At 41.9% G+C, this 17,701-nt stretch overlaps 1 protein-coding gene across 3 annotated transcripts in view; it reads right to left on the bottom strand.

Moving 5' to 3' along the window:
* Positions 1-7,083: 7,083 nt before the first annotated feature.
* Positions 7,084-17,701, bottom strand: part of LOC306939107 (uncharacterized protein) — a 28,027-nt gene continuing 17,409 nt past the window's right edge. Inside the window, exons 1-3 of one of the 3 annotated variants that reach the window (XR_013791834.1) lie at positions 14,824-14,984; positions 8,330-8,475; positions 7,084-8,180 (exon numbers count right to left, since the gene is read on the bottom strand). The gene's annotated coding sequence lies outside the window, so the exon portion shown is untranslated. Of the gene's footprint in view, positions 8,181-8,329; positions 8,476-13,151; positions 13,222-14,823; positions 14,985-17,701 lie in introns of those variants that run through there. The other 2 variants (XR_013791835.1, XR_013791833.1) reach the window with 2 other exon arrangements.

Here is a 17,701-nt window from a genome sequence, read left to right as displayed (position 1 = left end):
GGAAAGATTAGCCTCCAGGATGGAACCTAGGTAGGTAATTTCATCTTTACGTGTGATAACATTGTCACCCACTCTAACCAAGAAGCCATTTGCCTTGCTGAGATTACTAATAGAGCCAAAGAGAATGGATTCAGTTTTTCCCAGGTGTAAAGATAGTTTGTTATCAGCGAGCCAGGTGCAGATTCTACCGAGTTCAGAGCTGAGGGCATTTTCAACCTGCAGTTTGTCCCTGTCCGAGACCAGCAGTGCTGAGTCATCTGCGAACAGGAACAAGTTGCAGTCACAGGCTGAAGTCATGTACATATATTAGGAACAGTAGAGGCCCTAGTATGCTTCCTTGTGGAACGCCACAGCTCACTGGGAGGGGGGGGGACAGTGTTCCGTTCACTTCCACCATCTGTTCTCTCCCCTCCAGGTAGGATTGCATCCAGCTCACTGATGTGCTATCGAAACCAATTGCTTTTAGCTTGTTAACCAGTATGGAGTGGTTCACGGTGTCAAAAGCCTTTTGGAGGTCCAGCATGACCATGCCGCAGTATTTGCCAGCGTCCACCTCTTGTTTGATGTGGTCGCTCAAATAGAGAAGGCATGTGTCAGTGGAGTGGGATGTTCTGAAGCCAGATTGGAACTCGTACAATAATTTATTAGTGGCAAGATACTTTTCAACCTGTTCATAGACTATTTTTTCCATCACTTTCGAGATGGAACTAAGAATAGAAATAGGGCGGTAGTTGCCGGGGTCTAATTTACTCCCTTTCTTGTGCAAGGGGGTTACTTTGGCCAGTTTGAAATCTTGGGGGACCTGTCCCTGTTTGATGGAGAGGTTTACTATGTGGGTGATGATTGGAGCTATAGAGATGGCTGAGTCTCTGAGAAATTTGGAGGGAATGTTGTCATGGCCTGTGGCCTTGTGGGGTTGGAGGGCACTCAGTTTCTTAATTACCTCATCAGTTGTTACCATAACTAGTTTAAAATCGTCTTTACAAACACCTAGGTTTTTGTAGAAGGTTGTAATGTGCTCTACACCAAAGAGCCCAGAGTGGGAGGGCAGTTTGTTAACCAGAGTTGTTGCTATGTTTGTAAAGAAGATATTCAAGTAGTTGGCCACATCAAGGTTGTCAGTGATGAGAGTGTTGTCAGATTTGATGTTTATGTTCGAAAATCTGGTTTTTAGTTTCTGACCATAGCTTAGTTGATTGTTTAGTAGCTTCCAGAGCTCATGAGGATTGTTTTTGTTTTCCTGAGCTTTATCATTAATGAAGTTACTTTTAGCTGATTTGGTCATGGCAGTTACACTGTTTCGTAGTTTGATTCGTTGTGTATTTAGGTTGTTCAAATGAGCTTGGCGAACACTGTCGAAGCGCTTGGCTAGCTTTGACTTGCATTTTAGAACTTCAGAGCATTTTTTGTCTCTGGCTTTCATTGCAGCCAGTATGTCCGAATTCATCCATGGTTCCGAGCGGGTTTTGCCCCTGGTGGTTCTCAAAGGAGCCATGTTGTTCAGTACTGATGTAAATTTGGTTTTGAAGCCAAGCCAAGCTTCTTCGACAAGTGTGCTTTTAAGCTCATCGGACCAATCCAGACTCTCCAATACTTGGTTAAAGACCTCACTAGAGTAGGTTTTGAGGTCCCTTGATATGACTGTTTTGTGGCAGCCGGTCTTAAGTTTTTGTATTTTGCGGGTACAGAATATCATAAAATGATCACTAAGCCCACATACAATAACCCCTTTCTTGGAGATTCTGGATTTGTCCGAGGACAGAATGAGATCAATGACAGTTTGAGTAGAATCACACACTCTAGTGGGTTGGGTAATTAGCTGACTGACACTATGTAGATCACAGAACTTACTGAATGACTTAAACACAGGTGCTTCCTTACGTTGCATGTCTGTATTGTAGTCGCCAATCAGGATTTTCTCTACACATTCCTCCTCAGCTAAGCACCCCTCAAGTATATCATAGAACCCATGTTGGTCAGGCGGTCTGTAGACGGTGCCCACTAATACTGATTTAGCCTTTTAGCCTTTTTGAAAATTAATTCAACCCAGTATACATTCCAATCTATAGCTGGGTCCCAATTCGTTAAAATCGTGCACTTGGTGACACGTTTTTGATTTTTGGCATGGTGTTGTTAGGTATGGGCATAAGGTTTTCAAAAACCATCGCAAACGAGTTGGGCGTGCCCCCTAGTGGTTTGTTTGCAATGAATCTAATATTAAATGGGCCAGTGCGTCTCTCTGTGTCCCTTTATTCCTATGGAGTTGTGTCAGCCATGCCCAAATATGGAGTGTTTGGATGTCAGACTAGGCCAGTTTATCGAGTTCTGTGTCAGGCATGCCCAAATATGGAGTGTTGTGTTGTGAGGTCAGAACAGGCCAGCTCCATATATGGACCCTGGGCAGGCGAATTTGAAGTCAGTGGGGCTAACTGTTCTAGTCGAGTTACGTGGATTACAGACGTAGGCCTACACAGACTTGGTGCAATTATAGTTAGATATAGCATTAATTCCTCCAAGAATGATTAACACATTGCTGAACACATTCTTGTAGACTGCAGTCTGCAGTCATAATGTTTCACCATTGGCAGAGGTGTAAAACAAAAATTGGCACCAGGTCAGATGTAGAGGAGGTCTCCCCGGACGCGTGCATATGTCACTAGTCGAAACATAGCAGGGATTTTTGTCCAGCGTCCACTTTAGTCCACTGTAGTCTGGAAATGGGAAGTTTTTTAAAGTTTTTTTACATCTGACCTAGTGCCAATTTTAGTTTTACACCTCTGCTGCTTAGCGGACAGTGTGGTGTTGTAGAGGAGGTCTCCCCGGACGCGTGCGTATGTCACACTAGTCGAAACATAGCAGGGATCTTTGTCCAGCGTCCACTTTAGTCCACTGTAGTCTGGAAATGGGAAGTTTTTTTAAGATTTTTACATCTGACCTGGTGCCAATTTTTGTTTTACACCTCTGCTGCTTAGCGGACAGTGTGGTGTTGTAGAGGAGGTCTCCCCGGACGCGTGCGTATGTCACACTAGTCGAAACATAGCAGGGATTTTTGTCCAGCGTCCACTTTAGTCCACTGTAGTCTGGAAATGGGACATTTTTTTAAGTTTTTTTACATCTGACCTGGTGCCAATTTTTGTTTTACACCTCTGCTGCTTAGCGGACAGTGTGGTGTTGTAGAGGAGGTCTCCCCGGACGCGTGCATATGTCACACTAGTCGAAACATAGCAGGGATTTTTGTCCAGCGTCCACTTTAGTCCACTGTAGTCTGGAAATGGGATTCTTTTTTACATTTTTGACCTGTGACCTGGTGCCAATTTTTGTTTTACACCTCTGCTGCTTAGCGGACAGTGTGGTGTTGTAGAGGAGGTCTCCCCGGACGCGTGCGTATGTCACACTAGTCGAAACATAGCAGGGATTTTTGTCCAGCGTCCACTTTAGTCCACTGTAGTCTGGAAATGGGACGTTTTTATGTTTTTTTACCTGTGACCTGGTGCCAATTTTTGTTTTACACCTCTGCTGCTTAGCGGACAGTGTGGTGTTGTAGAGGAGGTCTCCCCGGACGCGTGCGTATGTCACACTAGTCGAAACATAGCAGGGATTTTTGTCCAGCGTCCACTTTAGTCCACTGTAGTCCACTGTAGTCTGGAAATGGGAAGTTTTTTAATGTTTTTTTACATCTGACCTGGTGCCAATTTTAGTTTTACACCTCTGCTGCTTAGCGGACAGTGTGGTGTTGTAGAGGAGGTCTCCCCGGACGCGTGCGTATGTCACACTAGTCGAAACATAGCAGGGATTTTTGTCCAGCGTCCACTTTAGTCCACTGTAGTCTGGAAATGGGAAGTCTTTTTATGTTTTTTTACCTGTGACCTGGTGCCAATTTTTGTTTTACACCTCTGCTGCTTAGCGGACAGTGTGGTGTTGTAGAGGAGGTCTCCCCGGACGCGTGCATATGTCACACTAGTCGAAACATAGCAGGGATTTTTGTCCAGTGTCCACTTTAGTCCACTGTAGTCTGGAAATGGGAAGTTTTTTTAAGTTTTTTTACATCTGACCTGGTGCCAATTTTAGTTTTACACCTCTGCTGCTTAGCGGACAGTGTGGTGTTGTAGAGGAGGTCTCCCCGGACGCGTGCATATGTCACACTAGTCGAAACATAGCAGGGATTTTGTCCAGCATCCACTTTATTAAGTCCATGCACTCCAGTGAATGGACTTGGGCACTCCAGTGCATGGACTTGGGCATTTATCCATTTAGATAACTTTTTTACGTTATTTAATTACTTATTTTTACACAGAAACATAATGTGTGTCTTCACAATAACTGTAATGTAATAACAATACTAATAATGTAATGTAATAATTATTTAATTAAATGCTTTTATTCTGAAAGCAACCGGATGTCTTAAATTTGCTAGCTCTCAAACAGGAAGTTCTAGATTTGCCAACAGAACGGAGCCCTGATAGTCTGACACCACCGCCACTTCTCTTTCACCAAAACTGCAAGGCACAATAGCTCCTCCTCACTCGCCGTCGTTCACGTAGCCTCTGATTGGCCGATTTCAGCAAACGCACGCACGCAGACACACACACACACACACACACACACACACACACGATCAGTTTGGAACCTCAATATCTACGCGTAGAGGTTCCAAAGTCCAAACGGAGCTATGTGGCGGAAATAAACGCACGTGACGCGACAATTATGTCTTCAGTTAATATCACACAATATATACACACTACAAAATACACACATAGGCCTACTGTTTGTTTTGTTCTGACCTATTATATCAATATAGGTCTGCATTTCCCCATGGTGAAATGCAGGTGTCAACTCATATGCAGCAACAGCAGTAAGCATGACATGCAGGATATAGATTTTGTATGGTCTAGAGGTTATCTTTATTTAGTAATGATACTGATACGAGATATGTTTATAATTTATTTTATTGTAACAATGTAATGCAGACTAAATGCACACAGCTAATCTCTGCCAAATCTCCACACTAAATCTAACAATAAATAGCTGATCTACAAGCTCACTGCACAGTAGAGCAGCTATTTCCAGAGAAGAGATGTAACATCTAGACATTATGAATGCACAAATAAAACATAGCTGTGCTTATGTAATTGGTTATGGTGCAATAAATACTTTTGTCTGATCTTGCTAGTACACCAGTGTAATTCAGCATGTAGCCTTGATACATGTACTGTAGCTCATTCTGATAGCTGTTCAACAGCTACAAACAGCCTGCCTACCTGACTCATTCATTCATCATTTGTTATTTTCAGAACTGGAGTAAGTAATTTTTTGGCATTTCCTAAGATAACGACCATGGTATGCTACATATGAATGACAATGTTGATGATTCAAGAACGTTTATTCGACGGATAAACAAGCTGCAACAACACATAAATCAATGTAATAATCAATGGAACCCAGAACTTCTATTCTACACAATTTTGGGGTACCAAAAACGGCTCGGTGTACAATGCACCTTTCTAGTGTGCCAGGAAAACAATGTATTTGTGCTTCTTTTTTTTTTACATTGTCAAAATGTACAAACTTGCAGAGTAGTATACATACTGATGACAAATACACTTTGTGTGTGTGTGTTTGTGTGTGTGTGTGTGTGTGTGTGTGTGTGTGTGTCTAATGCTGCAAACAGTCTAAGGTAGTTTCACCACAATACCTGGGCAGAAATTGTAGAACACAGTTACACACATGACTCCTGTAAGTCCTGTTACTTAACAATCACTGTCGCTACATACTATCATATTGCTTTTTTTCCCTTTTCTTTTTTTTACATCACCTATTACCCATCCATCCATCCATCTTCAACCGCTTATCCGTAGTCGGGTCGCGGGGGCAACAGCGTGCTCCAGACTTCCCTCTCCAGAGCAACATTAGTGACTTCATCCTGGGGGATTCCGAGACGTTCCAAGGCCAGTGAGACGATGTGTTTCCTCCAACTGCGCCAATATTGGTCTGCCCCGGGGTCTCCTCCTAGTGGGACGTGCGTCGAGGACCTCCCTAGGGAGACGCCCGAGAGGCCTCCTAACCAGATGCTCAGGGGGTGCCCGACAAGAATGTTTGATATTTGCTCTGCCCCGCTCCGATTATCCTGTAGTGTGTGGTGCTATCAGATTTCAGATTGAAAAAAATCGGCTAGTGTAAGGCCACCTTTAGTGTAAGTAAAAGTATTAAGTACAAAAGTAAAATATTCTCTAGTCTAGTCTTTATGCAGAATATCTCAGAGGAAGAAAAAATTATAAAGACAAACTATCTAAATGTACATGTCAAATAATTCTAGTGGAATAAAAATCCTGTACCAGCTCAGAGAAGTAGCCTACCTCAACATTGAACATGAGTAGTAGTTGAGTGAATGTGGTTCGATAATTTCGGTGATATGACATACACAGAGACGTATAATGGTGGTTGTATTTTTATTGCACAGACAGACAGACAGACAGAGAGCTCAAAACAATAACCAGGAACATTAGGCCTACAGTAAACATAAATAAAGAATTAAACAATGATTATGTATATAAATAAGATCCCATATTGTCCCTTTGAAACACACACAGTAGAGTAGAAACACTACTCTTTCATATCACAAATACAGAGTATATAAAAATCTATACAGAACGTCATCAAAGGTACAAAACAGAATGTGTACCGATCACAGATATTAAAAAAGGGGGAAAAAAAGTATCCAAAAATCCCAATTCAGCTGTCACTCCAAAACATCAAGCCTTGACAATGTGTAAAAAAGTTTCAATGCAGCTACTTTTCATGTATCAGAGTAGACTTTTCAAAAAGCAAGTGATTCTAACATTTAATATATCGTTTGTGGCACACCATTGTGTGTCACACACTGAAAACAGAGGATCTACGACCCCCAGAAATGTCTCTTTGCTCTGTTTAAATTAAATAAATAAAAATAGCTTGCAAATGTTTTTTCTTGCTTGCCGTTTTAATTAGTTTTCATTCAAATATATATTTTTAGCTAAGCTAGTTCAGACTAAAGCATGTATATTAAACTAACTGCACATGTAAGGAGAATTAAACCTGCACACTGTATTTGCTTGCTCAATAAAGGAATACTTTTATTAAAGAAGTTAAAATATTTTGGCCAAAGACCTTTTTCAGGCATCTTCTGACAAGTGGAAACACCACACCTACACATACACATACAGAGGGGTCGACAACGACCAATCACACACATAAGGATAGTGTACACCTGGTGGTGATCACATTGAAATAATGTCCTCAATCACATCTATCAATACAATACATTTTCAATTCAAACATCATCAATCAACTCAACATAATTAGAATAAAAACAGCATTAGAAAAGCACCGTGACAATGATAAATTAAAAAGACCCAAAATTACAAAAAGGTCACTAACTGCACCTAAAATCTGTTCCCCCCCTGCATGAGTCACTACTTTGACTATACGACATACTGTACAGATAAAGAAGGCTTAAGGCTTTCCCCCTGTATGAGTCCTCATGTGTGCCGTCAGCTGACTACACTGACCACATCCTTTACCACAAACTGTACAAATATATGGCTTTTCCCCTGTATGAGTCCTCATGTGTATCGTCAGCCCACTACTCTGAACACATCCTTTACCACAAACTTTGCAAGTAAAGGGCCTTTCCCCAGTATGAGTCCTCATGTGTATCGTCAGCTGACTACTCTGACCACATTCTTTACCACAAACTGTACAAATATAGGGCTTTTCCCCTGTATGAGTCCTCATGTGTATCGTCAGCCCACTACTCTGAACACATCCTTTACCACAAACTTTGCAAGTAAAGGGCCTTTCCCCAGTATGAGTCCTTATGTGTTTTTTTAGATCGCCCTCTTGCCTCCAGCTTTTACCACAAACTGCACAACCAAAGGGTTTTTCCCCTGTATGAATCATTGTATGCCGTTTCAGGTGTTGCTTTCGAGTAAACGTTTTCCCACACTCCGTACAAGTAAACATTTTCTTTCCTGTGTGACTCCTCGTGGGGTGAGTTTCTTGGGTCTCCTCAAAATCATCACTGTCCACTGAGACGGGAGGAGAGAGGAGCTGGCCATCACACTTCAGCTGTGATGTTCCACAGTCCTCTACATCAGCTTGTTGTGCAGTGAAACCATCCTTACACACAGGGAGGTGCAGCAAGTCTGAGAAGAGGGGGGGGGGTCATTACTTACTTACTTACGTGTGCGTGTGTGTGTGTGTGTGTGTGTGTGTGTGTGTGTGTGTGTGTGTGTGTGTGTGTGTGTGTGTGTCTCGACAAGACTGTCACCACTGTAAATAAAACCATACATACTTAGCCGGTACAACTTTACAACAGGTTGCATTCGTGCATCAAACTGTCCACATGCCTCGTCCATCTCTCGCTGTTCCTCTGACAACGTTGAATATCTTTTGGAGGCCTTCTCCCTTGATACTGTAGACCTCTCTCCCTGTGGTGGTCTGTGGAAATCACCAGTAGAATATAATATACTGTATGATATAGTACTTTATTGTCAGTTCACACTGAAATTTGTCTTGCGACCCAGCAGCCATGTATGCAAAACACAAAATGATATTACATACATAAAGACATGAAGACAAGAGCAATGTCCACCACTTAGATTACCCCATGGCTACTAGTACAACTCCTGCTTAAGCCTCAAAGTCGACTGGTGGACAAAGGACCTCTTTAGTCTGACTTTATTGTATGCTGGGACACCATATCTCCTTCCTGAAGGTAGCGACCTATATTCTCCATACAACACATGGCTAGTGTTTGAGGTGATATTCCTTGATAACCTTAGGATGCTGTTATCATACATGGATGTATAAAGTTTCTGAAGTGGTTGTCCAACAATCTTTGAACAAATGTTCAGTTGTTGCAGCAGTTGTGACGTTAGGGCTGCAGACAAACATCCATACTAGGTGGTACTACAGTACTGAAGAACACTCATAATAACAGAAGTGAAGAACAAAATAAAAGGTCTACTAGCACCGAAAGATCTTAGACGTCGTAGAAAGTAGATTCTTTGCTTTGTTTTCTTACACACTGATTCAATCTGATCTTTCCGATTGAGACAGAGAGCATGAGCAAGCAGTTAAAATGGGGAGGGACCTTTTCTGGTACTTTGCTAGAACTCAACAGATATACAAGCTAACAACACGCATATACATCGCTAGTACGCCCAGCTTTTGGGAAATCTGACCAGTCATCTGTGTTTGTCCTGCCTGCCTACAGACAAAAGACAGAATCAGTGAATAAAACAGTCCACCGCTGGTCAGAGGAGTGTGACTTTGTTCTGCAAGAGTGTTGAGTCAATGGTCTGGCCAGTGTTTAGAGAGGCGGCAGAGGGAAACATAGATGAATATGCAGACAGTCTGTGATTAAGAAATGCATAGATGATGTAGTCCCTACAAAGACGATCAGAGTATGCAAATGATAAGCCAAGGTTAAATAGAGCTGTGTGGGAGGCCATAATACAGAGAGACATGGGTTTCAGATATGGAGACGAGGAAGAGAAAAACCACAGTATGCTCTGCGCAAAACTTTGAAAAAAGGGAATATGCTAAAGGTGTTGAAGCCCATCTCTTCACCAACAACTATGGGAGGGTTTGAGAACCCTCACTGACTTTAAACCTACTCCCTCCACAAAAGACAATGCTTTGTCCCATCACTTCCCGATGAGTTAAACCATTTTTACTACAGATTTGAGGAGCAGAGGAAATCAGCCCCTCAACCTCAACAACCCCTGGCAACAACAGCCTCCACTCCCTTCCCCCAGCAAGCTCCGGAGTCCCGAGCAATGGATTTGCAGTTGGTAAGGATGGTAAGAATCTACAGACGAACGTCCCTCTATCAGTGACAGAGTCGGATGTCCACTCGTCCTTCGCCCGCATCAACACCCGCAAAGCTGCAGGCCCTGACGGCCTCCCAGGATGAGTCTTCAAAGCTAGCTGGTGTTTTCAAGGACATCTTCAATCAATCACTCCGGGAGTGCAAAGTCCCAGCATGCTTCAAAACAGCAACCATAGTTCCATTATGAAGGACCCAAGTCACCCAAGCTATCCCAACCGCAGGCTGTTTGAGATGCTGCCACATGGAAAACGTTTTCGCAGTCTCAAAGCCACTGGAAACAGACTGCAAAAAAGCTTATTCCCCCGAACAATCAGATACATGAACGAACTGATAAGAACTATTGCGAAACCGGGCAGAGGAAAACGCTCATTTTTGCACCTTTCTAAACAAAATTTGCTGTATGGAACATAGCCTCAATATCTCATTCTTAAACTAAATTGTGTTGTACTGTATATAGGGATCATAACCTACTGTGAAGCTGTTCACAAAAAGCTCTTTCTTGTACTCTTTATTCTTGTTTGCTGTGGTTGTGTTGTTTTGAATGTTAAAATTCCATAATTTAGAAAATGTTTTCTTTCTTTAACCGTTGGAAAAAAGGGAAAGTAGCCTACACAGCCCTACAAGAAGGAAGTCCAAGAAAGCCTATGTGGCTTGTTAGGGACCAAGAAGTCACGCAGTGACTTTGGTCACTTATTGTTTTTGTGTTTATTTTTCTTCTCCTTCTTCTTCTTCTCCTTCTTCTTCCGCCAAAAATAGCTGTTCTGACTGAATGGTGCAGTCGGTTTTCGCGAAACGCGGTAATCTGGTAGAGGGCCATGCCAAACGGTGAATATGCGACGCCCAAGACGATTGGCCAAATGGTGGCGCTATAGCGCTCAATTGAAAAGGCTAACTTTGAACGTGCATAGCTCATGAACCGTTTGACCGTTGGCAATGACACTTTGATAACCATATGCGTCTCCTCATGTTGAACAACTTTCGTGTTCTGACTTTTGACCTCTGGCCTTTAGATCACCCGCCATTTTGAATTATATGATCAGTACTTTATTTTATTCTCCTTCTGCCAAAAATAGCTGTTCTGACCGTGCAGTCGGTTTTCGCAAAACTTGTCAACATGATAGAGGACCATGCCAAACGGTGACTATGCGAAGCCCATCATGATTGGCCAAATGGTGGCGCTATAGCACTCAATTGATGCAAAACTTGCAAACTTGCAAACTTTGAACGTGCATATCTCATGAACCGTTTGACCGTTGGCAATGACACTTTGATACACATATGTGTCTCCTCATGCCGAACAACTTCCGTGTTCTGACTGACTTTTGACCTCTGACCTTTAGATCACCCGCCATTTTGAATTATATGAAAAACAGTTCAAATGTAACTCCTCCCAGAATCTTTGCTCAAAATGCACGAAAACTTCTACACGTGAACTTTGGACCTATACGGACAAATAATCGTAGCACATTTTTGTTAAGTGTAAAAATGAAGTTTTTATGAGCCAATGAAAATTGCTGTTTTGTGAAAATTATTCTTCTGCCTCTAATACACACATATGCTTATGTCACTTTACTATGCAAAGCCCATCACGATTGGCCAAATGGTGGCGCTATAGCACTCAATTGATGCAAAACTTGCAAACTTGCAAACTTTGAACGTGCATATCTCATGAACCGTTTGACCGTTGGCAATGACACTTTGATACACATATGTGTCTCCTCATGCCGAACAACTTTCGTGTTCTGACTTTTGACCTCTGACCTTTAGATCACCCGCCATTTTGAATTATATGAAAAACAGTTCAAATGTAACTCCTCCCAGAATCTTTGCTCAAAATGCACGAAAACTTCTACACGTGAACTTTGGACCTATACGGACAAATAATCGTAGCACATTTTTTCTAAGTGAAAAAATGAGGTTTTTATGAACCAATGAAAATTGCTGTTTTGTGAAACTTCTTCTGCACCTAATACCTATATGAATACTGAATGATGTTACTGTTTAGAATGAGTCAACTGACTGTGTCTGCATAGCTCAGTTGGTAGAGCTCTCGCCGTTGGACCACAAGGTTGTGTGTTCAAATCCGGGTAAAGACAAGTCAGTGTATGCATTGTGTGCTGCAAGATTTGTGATGACTCAACTATAGAAATATTGAAGTAGATTACATTTGACATATTGTTGAAGGCCCTGTGGGCTATATCAGTGAGATCAATAACTTTAAAGACTGGTGTGATAATAGCCACCTTATGTTAAACACCACAAAAACGAAAGAGATGATCTTCAATCCAAATCCATGGTTATGAACGATTGTCTGCCTAACACACACACGCATGCAGCCACGCACGCACGCAGCCACGCACGCACGAACGCACGCACGCACGCACGCACGCACGCAGGCAGGCAGGCAGGCAGGCAGGCAGGCAGGCAGGCAGGCAGGCACGCACGCACGCACGCACACACACAAAGAGAAGTTTGTACGCGCGCGCACGCACGCACGCACGCACGCACGCTTTAACTGTGCGTGAAAACACACTGTAGTAATGGATAAAGACATGCCCAAAATGAGGACACACCTTTTTGTTACCAAATAACTGAATGGTTTTACTGTTTACAATATAGTCATTGATTGTCTCTGTGTAGGTCAGTCAGTAGAGCTCCCGCCTTCGGTCCACAAGGTTGTGAGGTCAAATCCCGGTACCGACAACTCAGCTCGTCAGTCTCATTTGTGCATGTTGTTCTTATTGCGCATTGTTCTTCTTCTATCTTGGTCCCGCTTTATCGCTGCTTGCAGCTATATTTTCCATTGAGATCGATTGGTTATATTTGTACGTCTCTAAATGTTCTGATGAATTGAAAATGGTGGACCCTGTTGTAAACAATGTGTGTCGTCCACAGTAACAGTCTTTCTTTCATGTGAAATGTACCCACTTCAATCAATCAAACGTGCTAATGGGGGACCATTTAAAACAAAGGCGGCTAGCTGTGGTTCGCTAGCTACTAACATACATCTGCATGCACAGGGAGTGAAGGGCTGCCAATGTTAGGCTATCTTTGTTATTTTTCTTGTTTTTTCGCCCCCGTTTTTCAGAAGCTAGACTGGGCAAGATCTCAGTTGACTGGGCCAGTGCCCGAGTGGCCCAAGAATGGACCCTACGCCAGTGTGTGAATCCCAACGGTTAATAACGTTACAAACGTCATGGAACCTTAGAGTATAACCAGCTGCACTTGGCTAGCTCTTAGCTAAGCTCGTGTTCAATTCAACAAACATCTGTTTACTAACCTGCAGTGTGTGTAGATCAGTGTCCAGCAGTTTGATTTGTTCCTCGGGGAGTTTCTAGTGTCTCGACTCTGGCACTGTTTTTCTGGCAAATCTAAGCTAGCAAATATAAGACTTCCGGGGGACGATCTCTTCAAAATAAGAGTACCCTCTAGAGTATTGAAAAAAAGATTAATTTGCACATTAAAACTATAAATTAAGCATTTAAACGATGCTATAGGACACACATTATGTTTCTGTGTAAAAATAAGTAATAAGTAATGTTTCTGTGTAAAGATAAGTAATTAAAAAGTTATCTAAATGGATAAATGCTATTCACTGGAGAGCATGGACTTTATAAAGTGGACGCTGGACAAAAATCCCTGCTATGTTTCGACTAGTGTGACATACGCACGCGTCCGGGGAGACCTCCTCTACAACACCACACTGTCCGCTAAGCAGCAGAGGTGTAAAACAAAAATTGGCACCAGGTCACAGGTCAAAAATGTAAAAAAAAAAATCCCATTTCCAGACTACAGTGGACTAAAGTGGACGCTGGACAAAAATCCCTGCTATGTTTCGACTAGTGTGACATACGCACGCGTCCGGGGAGACCTCCTCTACAACACCACACTGTCCGCTAAGCAGCAGAGGTGTAAAACAAAAATTGGCACCAGGTCAGATGTAAAAAAACTTTAAAAAACTTCCCATTTCCAGACTACAGTGGACTAAAGTGGACACTGGACAAAAATCCCTGCTATGTTTCGACTAGTGTGACATATGCACGCGTCAGGGGAGACCTCCTCTACAACACCACACTGTCCGCTAAGCAGCAGAGGTGTAAAACAAAAATTGGCACCAGGTCAGATGTAAAAAAAACTTAAAAAAACGTCCCATTTCCAGACTACAGTGGACTAAAGTGGACGCTGGACAAAAATCCCTGCTATGTTTCGACTAGTGTGACATATGCACGCGTCCGGGGAGACCTCCTCTACAACACCACACTGTCCGCTAAGCAGCAGAGGTGTAAAACAAAAATTGGCACCAGGTCAGATGTAAAAAAAACTTAAAAAAACGTCCCATTTCCAGACTACAGTGGACTAAAGTGGACACTGGACAAAAATCCCTGCTATGTTTCGACTAGTGTGACATACGCACGCGTCCGGGGAGACCTCCTCTACGTCCACTGTAGTCTGGAAATGGGAAGTCTTTTTATGTTTTTTTACCTGTGACCTGGTGCCAATTTTTGTTTTACACCTCTGCTGCTTAGCGGACAGTGTGGTGTTGTAGAGGAGGTCTCCCCGGACGCGTGCATATGTCACACTAGTCGAAACATAGCAGGGATTTTTTCCAGCATCCACTTTATTAAGTCCATGCACTCCAGTGAATGGACTTGGGCACTCCAGTGCATGGACTTGGGCATTTATCCATTTAGATAACTTTTTTACGTTATTTAATTACTTATTTTTACACAGAAACATAATGTGTGTCTTCACAATAACTGTAATGTAATAACAATACTAATAATGTAATGTAATAATTATTTAATTAAACGCTTTTATTCTGAAAGCAACCGGATGTCTTAAATTTGCTAGCTCTCAAACAGGAAGTTCTAGATTTGCCAAAAGAACGGAGCCCTGCACTTGGCTAGCTCCTAGCTAAGCTCGTGTTCAATTCAATTCATCTGTTTACTAACCTGCAGTGTGTGTAGATCAGTATCCAGCAGTTGATTTGTTCCTCGGGGAGTTTCTAGTGTCTCGACTCTCAAGTTATCTCTCTCTGGAAGACGTTGCTCGTGAACTGTAGTCTGATCTGCATGCATGCGCTCCAACAAAGCCGTTGGAAACATCAACGATATCTCATATCAACAGACAGTCTGAGTCTGACGTCACACCACCGCCACTTCTCTTTCACGGCACAATAGCTCCTCCTCTCTCGCCGACGTAGCCTCTGATTGGCCGATTTCAGCATACACGCACGCACGCACACTTACACACACACACACACACGCGCACACACACGCACGCACACACACACACACGCACACACACACACTCGCGCGCACACACAGAGGATCAGTTTGGAACGTCAATATCTACGCGTAGAGGTTCCAAACGGAGCTATGGTGGAAATAAACGCACGTGATGCGACAATTATGTCTTCAGTTAATATCACACAATATACACACTACAAAATACACACATACTGTTTGTTTTGTTCTGAATCTGACCCAGTGGCGTATCCAGGAATTACGTTTTGGCCAGGCAAGATATGTTAATTTACGTCTCCCCGTACACAGGGTCGCGCTCTACCGCAACGGCCAATCAGCTGTCCATTTTAATAGTTCTCAGGTCTTGTTTTTGTCCTCTTTTTTCTCATTGTATGGATTTTGGCCAGGGCAGAAATGGATTTGGACAGGCGGACGCCTGCCCTCGCCTTATTGTAGATACGCCTCTGATCTGACCTATTATATCAATAGGGCTGCATTTCCCCATGGGGAAATTCAAGTGTCAACTCATATGCACAAAACAGCAGTAAGCATGACACGCAGGATATAGATTTTGTCTGGTCTAAATAAATATATAGCCATCAAATAATAATCATCTTTTTCTCTTCCTGTTACACAGTTACACACATGACTCCTGTAAGCCCTGTTACTTAACAATCACTGTCTCTACATAGCAACAAAAAATAATATCATATAGGCCTATAGCCTATTTATTTTCTTTTTTTTAACAACAAAATCACCTATTACCCACATAGCCTAATGAAATCCATGTCACAGCAATACCACAAATAGGCCTACTGTTACCAGAGTCCTGTATTTAAAACCTCACTGTAAGTGTAAGTAAAAGTATTGAGTACAAAAGTAAAATATTCTCTATAGTCTAGTCTTTATGCAGAATATCTCAGGGGATGAAAAAATAATAAAGACAAACTATCTAAATGTACATGTCAAATAATTCTAGTGGAATAAAAATCCTGTACCAGCTCAGAGAAAGTAGCCTATACCTCAACATTGAACATGAGTAGTAGTTGAGTGAATGTGGTTAGATAATTTCGGTGATATGACATTACACAGAGACGTATAATGGTGGTTGTATTTTTATTGCACAGACAGACAGAGAGCTCAAAACAATAACCAGGAACAGTAGGCCTACAGTAAACATAAATAAAGAATTAAACAATGATTATGTATATAAATAAGATCCCATATTGTCCCTTTGAAACACACACAGCAGAGTAGAAACACTACTCTTTCATATCACAAATACAGAGTATATAAAAATCTATACAGAACGTCATCAAAGGTACAAAACAGAATGTGTACCGATCACAGATATTAAAAAAGGGGGAAAAAAGTATCCAAAATTCCCAATTCAGCTGTCACTCCAAAACATCAAGCCTTGACAATGTGTAAAAAAGTTTCGATGCAGCTACTTTTCATGTATTAGAGTAGACTTTTCAAAAAGCAAGTGATTCTAACATTTAATATATAGTTTGTGGCACACCATTGTGTGTCACACACTGAAAACAGAGGATCTACGACCCCCAGAAATGCTTTGGCCATGTCTTGCGTCTCTTTTCTCCGTTTACATTTTTTTTTTAAATTGCTTGCAAATGTTTTTTCTTGCTTGCCGTTTTAATTAGTTTTCATTCAAATATATATTTTTAGCTAAGCTAGTTCAGACTAAAGCATGTATATTAAACTAACTGCACATGTAAGGAGAATGAAACCCGCACACTGTATTTGCTTGCTCAATAAAGGAATACTTTTATTAAAGAAGTTAAAATATTTTGGCCAAAGACCTTCTTCAGGCATCTTCTGACAAGTGGAAACACCACACCTACACATACACATACAGAGGGGTCGACAATGACCAATCACACACATAAGGATAGGGTACACCTGGTGGTGATCACATTGAAATAATGTCCTCAATCACATCTATCAATACAATACATTTTCAATTCAAACATCATCAATCAACTCAACATAATTAGAATAAAAACAGCATTAGAAAAGCACCTTGACAATGATAAATTAAAAAGACCCAAAATTACAAAAAGGTCACTAACTGCACCTAAAATCTGTTCCCCCCTGCATGAGTCACTACTTTGACTATACGACATACTGTACAGATAAAGAAGGCTTAAGGCTTAAGGCTTTCCCCCTGTATGAGTCCTCATGTGATGTAGATGACTACTACTAACACAGCCTTTACCACACACTTTACAAACATAGGGTTTTTCCCCTGTATGAGTCCTCATGTGTATCGTCAGCTGACTACTCTGACCACATCCTTTACCACAAACTGTACAAATATAGGGCTTTTCCCCTGTATGAGTCCTCATGTGTGTCATCAGCCCACTCCTCTGAACACATCCTTTACCACAAACTGTACAAATATAGGGCTTTTCCCCTGTATGAGTCCTCATGTGTGTCGTCAGCTCACCACTATGAACACAGCCTTTACCACAAACTGTACAAATATAGGGCTTTTCCCCTGTATGAGTCCTCATGTGTGTCTTCAGGTCACTACTCTGAACACATCCTTTACCACAAACTGTAC

Source organism: Electrona antarctica (assembly GCF_951216825.1).
Source record: "Electrona antarctica genome assembly, chromosome: 16".
Lineage (NCBI taxonomy): Eukaryota > Metazoa > Chordata > Actinopteri > Myctophiformes > Myctophidae > Electrona > Electrona antarctica.
This window is presented reverse-complemented; position numbering and strand designations above follow the sequence as displayed.